At 33.2% G+C, this 14,250-nt stretch overlaps 1 long non-coding RNA gene across 1 annotated transcript; it reads right to left on the bottom strand.

Moving 5' to 3' along the window:
* Positions 1 to 1,034: 1,034 nt before the first annotated feature.
* Positions 1,035 to 13,763, bottom strand: LOC143610190 (uncharacterized). Its single transcript, XR_013149548.1, has 5 exons — positions 13,394 to 13,763; positions 7,037 to 7,190; positions 1,734 to 1,843; positions 1,497 to 1,650; positions 1,035 to 1,108 (listed from the first exon to the last, which is right to left on the bottom strand). It is a non-coding gene; the product is annotated as an uncharacterized LOC143610190 (long non-coding RNA).
* Positions 13,764 to 14,250: the final 487 nt, after the last annotated feature.

Here is a 14,250-nt window from a genome sequence, read left to right as displayed (position 1 = left end):
AGAAGAGTCAGTGTTGGATTAGCCGAAAATCAAAGTTTATCAGAAGCTTGGGCTAAAATTCCTGAAAAATTAGCCTTTTATGATTACATCGGAAATAATCCGGCAAAAGGGGGATTATTTAGGGCGGGTTCAATGGATAACGGGGATGGAATAGCGGTTGGATGGTTAGGACATCCTATCTTTAGAGATAAAGAAGGCCGTGAACTTTTTGTACGTCGAATGCCTACCTTTTTTGAAACATTTCCGGTCGTTTTGGTAGACGGAGACGGGATTGTTAGGGCCGATGTTCCGTTTCGAATGGCAGAATCTAAGTATAGTGTCGAACAAGTTGGTGTAACTGTTAAGTTCTACGGTGGTGAACTCAATAGAGTCAGTTATAGTGATCCTGGTACTGTCAAAAAATATGCTAGACGCGCTCAATTGGGAGAAATTTTTGAATTAGATCGTGCTACTTTGAAATCTGATGGTGTTTTTCGTAGCAGTCCAAGGGGTTGGTTTACTTTTGGACATGCTTCATTTGCTTTGCTCTTCTTTTTCGGACACATTTGGCATGGTGCTCGAACCTTGTTTAGAGATGATATATTAATTTTATTGATTTTTTAATTTAGGCGGCAAATTAGGAAACTCTTCGATTTCTATTTCCAATATTATTGCTTTCCAAATTCCAAGACAATTAATTAACAATATTATTGTTTCTAATATCATGCGTATATTCAATTACCGCGAATACCCAATTCATACTTATTATATCTTTGCCATACTCTCTTCTTCAATCATATGTACCAAAAAACCCAAAACTAATAGAATCTGGTGGTTTTTGAATTTTGGTAATTTTTATTACATGTTATGGTAAATTGAATTTGGTACATTTTGTTTTAAATTGGGATTTGGGAACATCGAACCAGATTCTATGGTATATCGTACCGAACCGTACGGAAATGAACCTACCCCTACGTACCAAATACGCCCTCACTAGCGAATTGCGTTCCCGTTCCCCGTTCCCTTTCGGGAGCGAACCACGATCTATGTGACTATGCATCAAAAACATGATCAGCATCTCTCACATTTGCCGCATCATCAATTATAGTTGCTTGTGACTTTCCAGGAGCTAATATTGTCAAATGAAACGTTAAGTGTATATCAAATGACACATGTGCTACACAAAAATGCAAACTATACGCATATTTGTCTCTATGAGTTTTAGAAATGTGTAAGTCGTTAACACTTATAAATGCCAGTAAAATGTTCTACATATATGTATGAAAATTATCTAAATAGTTTCAAGAAAGAATGTTTGTACTTGGAAGGATGGAGAAAATGCAGAGTATGTTTTCTACAATTATAAGCATTACATTTATTATGACTTTTTCACACCTATAAATGCAATTACATGTTTATAAGTATGAACAACTTAACTAGAAAATTACTTGGTTGCGAAGAAATATAAGTGTCATCTTCGTGGTAGTGATTTCTAGAACATATAATGTGTGCCTTACCATCTAAATATGCAAGAGCTAAAGTGAAGAGAATGTTGAAAAGGACTGTTAAACCAAGAAGAGCAGCTGCTCCTATCCAAAACCAGTTTATATCCGTGGTTACTCCAAAGTTATGTAAAACAGCTACACCTAGTCTGGTGGTATTGTCAGACGCCTGAAATCCAGTAAATGTTTTAGTTGGTATTATTGTATATAATAAACAAATAAATAGATAACCAAGATGTAGAAACAACATACCAATTTGTTCATCCACCTTGGAGCAAGCATTTCATTTGATGTTAGGGCATTGAAACCATGGCTTAAAGGTGAAACTCAATAGGCCCACTGCCACCAGTCAGGAATTCTCCCTGTTACAGTAGGAGTTAATCATCAGGTTCTGAAAAGTATCTAACTCTATGATTGTAAAGGTGTAGTCGATATCGATAGAGTGAAGATGTATGATACAGCTATAAAGGAATTGGAATTCATTGTAATCGGAAAAAATTCCAATGAAAAGTTGTATTGTGTTTGGTTGAGACACATCTTAAATGGAATTAGAATTTAAAAGATTAAGATGCCTAAACTACCCTTAATGACCATCTCCTTTCAAAACCTGCAAATGTGAACTACGGTTCTTCATCTCCGGTTCCTTCCACAACAGTCAAATTCAATTCAATCCAATCCATGGTTCTTATTGATCTACATCTTGGGTTCTGTTACTCATCTTTTTTGCCCTCTAGTTCAATTCAAACCCAGATCGATTCTAGTTTCCTGTGGTATTCACTAGGCCTTAATCAATTGGTACCTCTTAACTGTTAAATAAAGTTTAAAGGTTTTTAACCATTCACCAGTCAGTGGTAAATCTTCATGATTTATCTGTTTAATAGTTTATGTATTTTTGATACTTCATTGTTGGTTTGTTACAAAGAAGACAAAATCTACGTTTAGCTTTTCATTCACATTTTAATCCTTTTTTGCTCATTCACTTCTTTATTTTTCACTAGGTTATTAACCCGTATACGACACGGATGGAAATATAGAAATCGACAATTAAAGACATGATTTAAGATGACAAAAGTTTTCGTTATATGTTTATTGCCGACCATATCCAAATTTGTATTTTGAAGTTGGCTTGTAATAGAAAGTTAGAAACAGCTTCATCTCCTTCCATCTCCTTCCTCCCATGCATTTGCTAGTATATAGAGATGAATTTAAATAATCATTATTTAAAGAACTACTATATTACTTTCTAAAAAGGCTACAAATGAAAACAAAAAAAAAATCTCACCATGGTGAAATACATTCATGATTTGTTCATTTTTCTATTGTTTTTGTATGCGATAAGATACCAAATTCAGCCTTCTTTGTTTACCAAACGTGAAAATCAACTGTTTCTCCTTCACCATGTCATAAAAGGATTTTAATGTAGATCTTAATAAGCTTATTATAATAAAAAGTAAAATATAGCCTAAACGATTAACCTGCATATGAAGTCTTACCACAAAAAGTGATTGTTTCATTCTGCTTCGTTTGTCATCATGGCTTCTAATTATGGAGAAAAGTTGTATGATGGAGGTCATAGATTGGTAAATTCTATTAGGTATGTCACAATATCTGGTAAATAATAATAATAACAGTAGTAGTAGTAGTAGTAGTAGCAGCAGCAGTAGTAACAACAACAACAATAACCTATCAATCATATAAATCTCTAATCACTTTCATTTTTTAATCAAATAGTAGATTTGGCCCCAAATTTATTAAAAGCAGTATTCTTTTAAACAAATTTAGTAATGAAAAAAATCAGTAAAGCCAACTGACCCCAAACTTACACTCCATATGCATAAACACGCATAAACAAACTCGTCACCAATCAAACTAAAAGATTTCAACAAGCTCAACAAAAAAAGTCATAATAATTAAAATCAGTAACGATAATTGAGCCCTAATAAACTTCATATCAATGACATACACGTATAAACAAACTTATCAACAATCAAATAAATATGTTAATTATGTTAGCTTTCAAAAGTATGTTAACATTTTTAGATGTTATATAAAAATAGGTTAGCTTTCAAAAGTATGTTAATCAGAAAAATGAATTCAAAACACATACCTTAAGATTGATATATTAACCGAGATATGACTAAGTATATTAAAAATAAGTTGATATTCAATATAGCCGTAAGTTAAGCTTTCATTAAAAAAGATGTTGACCATTCTATTATAGTAAAAGTGCATTTATTTTTAGGAATGACATATTTCAAGCATTTTCTATTAAATTAATAAAAACAAACCGAATATTTGGCACTTCCTATTTGAGAATTTATGTTCCAAATTTTAAGTTACAAACACTCGTTTTTGTAAAGTCAAAATCAAGCTACTACTATTTACCAAAAATCAAGCACTCATTTTTAAACTCAATAAAATCAATCATTCATTTCTAAAATCAAATCACAAATAAAAAACAATGAATATAATTTAAAATCAAATTTAAACTTAAATGTAACTAAAATTGTTGAACATTGAATAAGAATAGCAAATGGATTCCGGAAAACAACACCCTCATTTTCACTTTGTAATTAAAATCAAAACGTGAAATATAAAAACCAAGTCCTAATTGATTATGAAGTTAAAATTAAAAGATTATTCATTCTTATTCAACTATAGTTGACCAAGGTTGATTCATAAGCAACAAATTATTCATCTTGAATGCGTGCTTAACTTTAGCAGATTATGAATTGAAACCAATTTAAGGAGAAACAATTATTGTTTTACTCAAAGATTAGGTAAAATGAAAATAACCTCCATAAACCATGGTTGATTGTAGCAGTAAAATCATCAATCAGATCATTTATTTTATTTTCCTAGTAAGCATATTGCATTGTAACAATCTAATAAAAAAAATTAAAAAAAAAAAACATGGCATGTTACCGGGGTTTTTATGTCCATTGAGATATGAAGTGGTTCCATTTGTGGCTAGAAAGATGAGTTCAAAGCTACATTCACCCAATATACTCCATGATAATGGTGCATTCTAAAATGAGTGTGTGCCCTTGTTTCAAAGGCTCCTCATTTGTTACTTAGGAGTTTCTTATTAAAATAACAAACATAAATGGCTGTTATTAAATGAATATCTTTTCGAATTATTTAATTGGGAGGAAAATCAACGAAGGGGTTGATATATATGGAAGTAATATAGTTGGACCAGTAAAAGAATGCCACATGTCCATGAACTCTATTGATTTAATAGTATAGGAAGATTCAATATTAAATTTTGTCATCAACCTTTAATCATTTGATAAAATAGAAAATTATATTCTTTAAATTACTCATGTTCATCACAGGTTTATAAATTTATAGTTATTCGGAAGTGACGATATCCCTAACTTGAAAATCTAGTGCCACAAAAGAAGAAATTATTTTGAATAAAAAGGTTTTTTTAGTAATCTTTTAACATTCCAATGGAATATATATATATATATATATATATATATATATATATATATATATATATATAATTCCTTCAATACGTGGAAGGATTGTTAAATTCCTTCATTCAAGGGAATTTGGAGGAAATTTTTTCAATTCCAATTCTTTCATATTTCAACCAAACATTGGATTGTAAGGGATTTAATTCCAATTCCTAAGGAATTTGTGAACCAAACAGCCCCTAAGGCTTAGATAATAAATTATGTAACAGTTACTTAGCAATTAGAATTATATATATGCTCTTGTTCTAGTTTACACGATATCCATGTTTATATATTAAAAATATTAGGGTTTGTAAACCTTGTATTTGGAGAATTGCCATCTCGAATCGGCTAATCGGAGACTAGCCCATCTCGAATCAGGTCAACTATCATTGTTCTTGTTTATTTTAATCAATCTAATTTAGGGGTTCTATCATTTGGTTCCATTGCCCGGAAATTCGAATGGCGCTTACAACCTGGGATTCGGTTATCGCTACCCAATTATCAGCCATTGCTTCACGATTAGACTCCATCCTATAAAATCTGAAGGATGACATTGCGGCAATCAAGACTTAGATGATCGGAGATGGCAGTTACCGTGAAAAAGCATATGAGGATCGGAAGAACACAGTGGCGGAGGACAGTTTAAAGGCCGACAGAAAAGATGAGATGGTCAGCTCGGATAGCTGGAAGGGTCACGATCAGATTCTGGAAATTATATCCTGTAAACTTGATTCACCTGCCAAACCTCAGTCATCACAATCCACTCTTAAAATCCTTTCACACAAATCTAATTCGAAAGACCCGCGATTCCTAACATGTAAACTGTGGGAATCAGGGGGAGAGGAAGGGAATACCGAACCACTTGTGACTGTAGGGAACACACGTGATAAGAAGAAAATGGTTGACATTAAACGTGCCATAAAACGGTCATTTAGGTGGGGTCCAAATCAGTTAGAAAACACAAGGTGGGGCCCATATGCAAAAGACAAGAAAATTGTAAGGCCTTCACAATCCGCTTTAACTTATGGATGGGTCTACAATGCGGGTCAGCCTACAATTGAATGACTGATTGCTTGGCACAACAGTCAACAGATATCGGATTGTTGACTTGAGGACAAGTCGTTTGTCCGGGTGGGATATATTGATACAAGCCCGAATTCTCTATGGGTTCGTTTTAGGTTCGGATCCAAGGGAGCTTATAGGTCAAAGAAGTTATTAAGATGGGTAGTTGGAAGATGAAGAGATAAGGCTTAGATAATAAATTATGCAACAGTTACTTAGCAATTAGGATTATACATATATGCTCTTGTTCTAGTTTACATGATATCCATGTTTATATATTAAAAATATTAGGGTTTGTTAACCTTGTATTTGGAGAATTGTCATCTCGAATTGGCTAACCGGAGACTAGACCATCTCGAATCGGGTCAACTATCATTGTTCTTGTTTATTTTAATCAATCTAATTTAGGGGTTCTATCATTTATTGATACATACCAGATCAATATGGGTAGGTCAAGAGGCTAAATCAAATGGGTCAATGTAGTTAATGAGGAATAAGGGTAGTCCGGAGATGAAGAGCTAAAGTTTAAAAATAAATGCAACATTTATTAGGCAATTAAGTTTATATATATATGTGCTTGTTCTGGTTTATAGGATATCCATGTTTTATATATTAAAAATATTAGGGTTTGTTAACCTTGTATTTGGAGAATTGCCATCTCGAATCGGCTAATCGGAGACTAGCCTATCTCGAATCGGGTTAACTATCCTTGTTCTTGTTTATTTTAGTCAAACTAATTTTATATATCAATGTAGCTCATTATAGGTGACAAGGGGATGGGGTGGTTTATGGGCCAAAATTAATTTGGTAGAGTGAGTGCTTATGGTAAAGATTTGGTTTTTCTATGAACACCCTGTGTCCTTTATATTTTATAAATGTGTTAATTATGATTACACCAACAATAGAACATGTACACACTAGAAACATACTTCGCGTGACTAATTTGGACATTGTTAACTAGCTTTTCATTGACCATTTGTAACTACATCGAGTTGAATTTTTCCATCAATGATATATGAAATTGACCATTAGGAAAGACAATATCACCCAGAAGGAAACATGAATGAGTGTTCCTGCAGTGTTGGCTACGGTCATTGTTCTACAAACTGCAACGATTAGCCTAAATATTCCGGACACCATTTGCTGAATCAAAAACGTTAGCAGGAAGTGCTTGAAAAGCCTGGTGTCACAAAGTGGATCTCAGTTTATTCAATCTTAATAAGAAGTTTTACAAGAAACAATTCTCAAACAACTAAATCAAAAAAAAAATCTTGAAATAAGAAATTTAGAAGAATAGATGGGGTTGAAACCCTAGATAAATATAAGAGATTTGTAATAGTATGATGGAGTGATTTATTCCAATAGCCACCATCACAATTCTTATAGCCAAGAAAGAGGTCACCAAATAAGGCAAGGATGAACCAAATCAATTAACCAAAACACCAGACCAAACTCTTAGGATGACAGCCTGGAGCAGGAGAGCTATTTTGAGAAGGAGCGTATTCAGTTGGAAGCCAGAGACTTAAAGGAGAAGCCCATATGCCATGCTCCAATGAAAGCCCAATAGTGTAATAAGTCCAACGCATCCAATATGTAAAATAACAAAGAAATATATCAAGTGAGAAAAATAACGAGAGTTGGATTATAAAATTGAAAGAGGAACATGTATTTTTTTTAACACCCCCTCTCAATTTGATAATCCAAACATATCATACATAATAAGTTCATTGGTTAAAAATCATGTTGTTTAGCCAACAAACCTTTGGTGAATACATCGGCCAGCTGGTTATGTGAATCAATAGATCTAGTTTTTATCAGTCCAGCAGCATTTTTTTCTCGAAGAGTAAACAAGTCTATCTCAAAGTGTTTTGTCCATTAAGAAACACGGGATTTGCAGCAATGGAAATATCAGCATTGTTGTCACAAAATAGGTCAATTGGAAGACTTATTAGAACATGCATTTCCTTCAAAATATTTATTAGCCAAATAATTTTAGCAGTTGCAGCGCACATTGATCTATACTCGGTTTCGACAGAAGATCTTGACACAACTCCTTGTTTTTTGCTTCTCTAAGACACTAAAGATTTACCTTGAAAAATGCAATATCCAGTGATAGACCGACGAGTTTGAAGACATTTACCCTAGTCAGAATCAGCATAGGCTCGTATATTTAGACCAGAGCCTTTGTTAAGTACGATGCCTTTCCTGGGGCCTTTTTTAAGTACCGAAGTAAACGAAGAGCAATATGTAAGTGAGAGTTTGTAGGTTTGTGCATAAATTGACTCAGAAATTGCACAACATAAGAAATGTCTAGTCGTGTGTGAGACAAATAAATAAGTTTCCCGACCAATTTTTGAAAACCAGTTATGTTAGTTAGAAGAGTTTCATCTTGTTTGCAAAAATTCATGACAAAATGGTGTTGTTCAATAGGAGTGTTTACGGGCTTGCCTGCAGTGAGTCCAAATTCAGAAAGAAGATCGATACAATATTTTTGTTGTGATAAACATATACCCTTTTTAGACCTTGTGACTTCAATTCCAAGAACATATTTTAGCAAGCCCAAATCTTTGACTAAAAATGTTGAGTTTAACATTTGTTTAACTTTGTTTATTTCATTTAGGTCATTACCTGTTATAACAATATCATCAACATCAAAGTAAAATAAAAAGAGAAGAGTTAACACTTTTAACAAAGAGGGAGTAGTCACACATGCTTTGGACAAAGCACCGCTCAGTTAGAGTGCCAACCAAATTCTCATTCCATATTCGGGGGACTTGTTTTAAGCCATATAAAGACTTGTTCAATTAACAAACCTTAGTTTCATGTGGAGAAAAATAACCTTCGGGCAAACGCATGTAGACTTCCTCGTTTAAATCTCCATATAAAAAAGCATTATTAATATCAAGCTGGAAGAGGGGCAGTCTCTTTCAACAGCAAGACTGATCACACACCGAATGGTAACCATTTTAACAACAAGGGAGAAGGTTTCATCAAAATCTACTCCTTCCTTTTGACTATAACCTTAAGCAATAAGTCTAGCCTTAAATCTTTTAATTTCACTTGTAGATTTATATTTGATTTTATAGACCTAGGTTTTCTACCTCGAGGAAGGTCAACAAGTGTCCAAGTGTTATTTCTATTTAAGGCCTCCATCTCTTCATTCATGGAATTCTCCCGGTTGATATCATTTTGGCTTAAAAAAATTCCTTGGTTCAACAGATTTGTTTAGGCACGAGGCAAAACATTGATTTTCAAAGGACAAGTTTGAGTAATTTATTACTTTTTTCATTCCATATTTTATTTTTCCTTCTATAATAAAATCATGTAGTTTTTTAGGTATAGAAGAACCTTGAATAGACCTTCTAATGGGAATACTCGGAATATTAGATCCCTTAGGAGGGCATGTGCTGCCATTGATAGTACTAGTACTGCCAGCCCCACTCACACCTTCAGCCAACCCTTGAGGCTGATGTGGAACAGCCTAGCCATCAAGGTTTTGAGGCCGAGCATTATGTTGCTGATCAGTACCAACTACCTCACTATGACCCCCGTGTTTCACTGTCAAAAATGTTTGGATGACTAGGTTCTAATAAGTCAAAAAAATTTAAGGAATTTAGAAAAGGATTAACATTTGTACAGTCCTCATTTAAAAGTTTATTATCTTTGAAAGGGAATATAGTTTCATCGAATTTTACATTTCTTGAAAAAATTATTTTCTTTTGATCGAGACTCCAGAGCTTGTACCATTTTTTAAAAGGAGAATATCCTAAAAAACACATTTTTCAGCATGATTTCCAAACTTATCACTGTTATTCAAAATAGTGCTAAAACAAAGGCAACCAAACGTTCTAAGGTGATTAAGAGAGGGTTGAAAGCCAAATATGAGTTCGTAGGGTGATTTGCCTTCAAGAATGGAAGAGGAAGTCCTGTTAATCAAGTAAGCAGCAGTAAGCACACATTCAGACCAAAATTTAAGAGAGACGTCCCCTTGAAATAAGAGAGTTATTGCAATGTTTAAAAGATGCCTATGTTTTCTTTCAACAATTTCGTTCTATTGTGGAGTGTGTGTGCATGTAGTTTGATAAAATCAGACATATGATTGTTAACAAATTCAGAACCATTATCATTTCTAAAAATCTTGATGGACGTATTAAATTGGTTTTTTACGGGATTGAAAAAGCTTTGAACATGGTAAAAAAAAACTTCATATTTGTGTTTTAGAAGGTAAATCCACACACATCTTGAAAAATCATCTACAACAGTTAGAAAAAATCTATACCCGTCGTAACTTTTCATTTTATATGGACCCTAAACATCTAGGTGAACAAGTTCTCCCACATAAGATGACTTGTGGTCACTTAATGGAAATGGTTCTCTATGTTGTTTGTCCTTATGACAGACATCACATGGAAATATTTCATTTAGGTTTTTGATTTTCAGGTTATCTTTTAAAACCTTTAACACTTGATGGAAAGGGTGTCCTAGCCTAGAGTGCCATAGGTTTAAAAAATCATAACTATTAAAGTAGGTCTTAATAGGTTTATATGCATCACCACAAAATTATAAACCATCAATTTGACTACCAGTCACCAGGACTCTCTTTGTGCACAAATCCTGAAGATAACAAGAATGTTCATCAAATGAAACACGCAATTTATTTTCACTAGCAAGTCGATAAACATACATTAAATTCACATGATATTATGGGATAACAAAGACATCTGATAAAATAACCCTTTCAGTTAATTTCAACCGACCAATTTTAGTTACTTTAGCATTTGTACCATCTGGATGTTTAACAAAAATATTGAAGTCGGATACGTCAACTAGATCTATTAGACCTTCTTCTGACATAACCATATGTTGATTTGCCCCGGAATCAACAACCCACCCAGAGGTCACATTGGATGGACAATTAGCTAAAGCAAATATAAAATATTTACTGAAGACATTTGAAGAGAAAAAATAGATAGAGTTACCTCCAAAGTTTGTATTTTGTGGTCCTTCATTGTTCTTATCTTTAAGCAGACTTAGAAGTTGAGTTATCTGATCATAGTGAGAGCAGGGGTGGATGAACTAGCAGACATGTCAGGTAAGGATTTATTTGCCATAGAATTATTAACATGATTGCCATGATAATTTACCTGCCCAGCTTTGGTCTTATACCTTTGAGGATACCCGACAAGTTCATAACACCTATCTACAACGTGGCCCAGTTTGTGACAATGGGTGCATTTAAGATTCAGATTTGGTCCCTTATTAAACCTTTTTATGTTTTCATGAACTTGATTAAACTTATACACAAAACCAACATTTACTCCTCTAGAAGAAGAGTTTCCACGTCTTTGTGATTCCTCTCTTGAAACAATTGAGAAAGCAGTTTTAATTGAAGGAAGAGGATCACGAGTTAAAGGACCAGTTCTGACAGGTTGGTACACATCATCAAGACCCATTAAAACTGCATTAGTTTTATTAGTTGAGAAAAATTGTTAAATTCTTTTGAGGCATCACAGGTACATGATGGTAGTTGCACCATAGCGTCAAACTGTTTCCACATTGTATTTAGTTTATGATAATAATCAAACACCGAGTTCCCATTTTGGATTATAAAATTAATCTTTTGATATAAACCAAACACAACAGATCTGTTAACTTTGTCATAGGTTTCTTTTAAATCATTACACACCTCTGAGGCAAATTTAGAATAGACTTGACCCACATATAGTTCTTCATAAATAGAATTTAAAATCCAAGTAAGAACAAGTGAATTACACCTATCCCATTGAGTTGCTAAAACTTCATTATCAGCGGGTTTTTTAAAGAGCCATTTAAAAAAACCAATTTTATTTTTTGCTTGTAAAGCTATCTGGAAAGAATTTGCCCAAACGGTGTAGTTTTCGATGCCTTTTAATTTGATACTAACAATTTTTAAACAACTTGAATCACTGGCATGAAGATATAAAGGATTACTAGCATCTAATTTACTTATTAGAGTTTCAGAATTAGCATAGTTACCGGATGTAGGCATAATGAATCACACACGAGACAATCAAATAGGATATTTTAAAAAACAGCAGTAAAAGAAAGCACAGAAAGAACTGAGAGCTGTCTCTCCTCGGTGTCAAAAAATAACCTATATAAAAAAGACAAATATATAATGAAGCAAAGAAATAGAATGATCTAACTGAGAGGTGCCCCAGTTAGGGTGTTCCAGCCAGTTATAATTGTTTGTCTGCGATAGTAATCAAGAAGATGGTCTATCTTTTTTGTTGACTTCAATATACTCGATCAATAATTCCTTTTTGAAAACATAGTGACTTTTCCCACAAACTTGAACAAATAGCAAGAATCCCAAAAACAAAAAATTCCTAATTCTTGAGAAGAAGCAAGAAAAAAAGAACAGATGACGTCTTGAAGGTTCTTTTTTTTTTTTTTGTATATTACTTTCCTTTTGTTAAATAAGAAATAAAGTAAACATATAGATAGATAATTCAAAACGATGATTTTAAACACCAAGCTTATCAGATTTTTTTCTTCTCAAACAAATTACATAAAACCAGAGAAACTTAATTTCATGAAGAATTGTTTTTTGTAATTGAGATTTTCGTAAAAGAATATGTATACAGACAGCGGAAGATTAAGAACCTGGACAATTAATCAAAGCCTTTTCTGGTACCATGTCACAAAATGAATCTCAATTTATTCAATCTTAATAAGAAGTTTTATAAGAAACAATTCTCAAACAACTAAAGCAAAAAAAATCTTAAAATAAGAAATTTAGAAGAATAGATGGGGTTGAAACCCTAAATAAATATAAGAGATTTGTAATTGTATGATGGAGTGATTTATTCCAATAGCCACCATCACAATTCTTTTAGCCAACAAAACAGGTCACCAAATAAGGCAAGGATGAACTGAATCAATTAACCAAAACACCAGACCAAACTCTTGAGATGACAAACTGGAGCCAGAGAGCTATTTTGAGAAGGAGCGTATTCAGTTGGAAGCCACAGACTTAAAGGAGAAGCCCATATGCCATACTCTAATGAGAGCCCAAAAGCGTAATAAGTCCAACGCATCCAATATGCAAAATAACAAAGAGATATACCAAGTGAGAAAATTAACAAGAGTTGGATTATAAAATTGAAAGAAGATCATATATTTTTTTAACACCTGGCATTGAGACAACAATCATATTTAGTTACCTTTGGAGGAACCAAAATATATTATTGGTTCCATTGTGGTTATCTGGTCAATAATGAAGCAGTTGTTTATAAATTGGTGTAAAATTTCCTAAAGTAATATTATTTATATATTGTCATAAGCTACTTTATTAGGTAATTACCAAAATAACATACTTTTTTACAAGATTATTATTTATACCTGCTAGGTTCAGGGGCAAATCCAATGACATAGTAGGTCATTACTCTCCAAACATACAGTAGACTCTACCAATGATATTGGGACACGTAGCAGGATAGTCGTAACCGTGAAGGCCCATGTTGGATGTAAAAGGATTTCCCTATGTTTGTACAACACAAGAAGCCTCTCTATGGTCATTGGCAGTTCAGGAAACCCGTTGAACATATTAATAATGAATGCAAACAAAAGAGCTCCAACATAAACAACACCATCTTCTTCATTTCTAGAATGCATTCTAGTATTCAATAACATGGTTGCACCGATAATTGCGACAAAGTTGATTTGAAGAGTCTTGGTTGTATATACTACAGCAGCTCTTTTAACAAGTAACAATTCTTTATCAATCAAGCTTTAAACAATTCCTTTTTAGGGACTGTACTTTTTGAAGAATGGTGCTGATTTTTTATTCTCAGTTTTGTTGTATGGTAGAAGCAACTCATATATAGTTGTTGGCCTACATGAAATTGCTTGAAATGTTCTGCAAACTGAGAGACTGAAACATAGGTATACGCCTTGCTTTTATCAGCCCAATATTGTTCTTGGTCCTTCTAAGAGATTACCTGTTGCAACAATCAAATGTTGTTAAAATAAAAAAGAAAGGTTTAAATTGTGCTCCATTGTAACATATAATTTACTCCTAATAAAACTGAATATAAGTTGGTGGATTCCTTTTACAAAATTTGGAATTTATGCAAGTAGTGTTATTATTAAAATAAATATTCAATCTCTTATTTTTGGGATATATACATGGATATCATTGACCAAATCCTTTCCAACATCTAGCATGATTCCAGACCTTAATTTATTCACTTTCCTTG

This window comes from Bidens hawaiensis, unplaced genomic scaffold (genome assembly GCF_021521415.1).
Source record: "Bidens hawaiensis isolate Kalapana, Puna unplaced genomic scaffold, B.hawaiensis_p1.1 tig00002186_1, whole genome shotgun sequence".
In the NCBI taxonomy this organism is placed as follows: domain Eukaryota; kingdom Viridiplantae; phylum Streptophyta; class Magnoliopsida; order Asterales; family Asteraceae; genus Bidens; species Bidens hawaiensis.
This window is presented reverse-complemented; position numbering and strand designations above follow the sequence as displayed.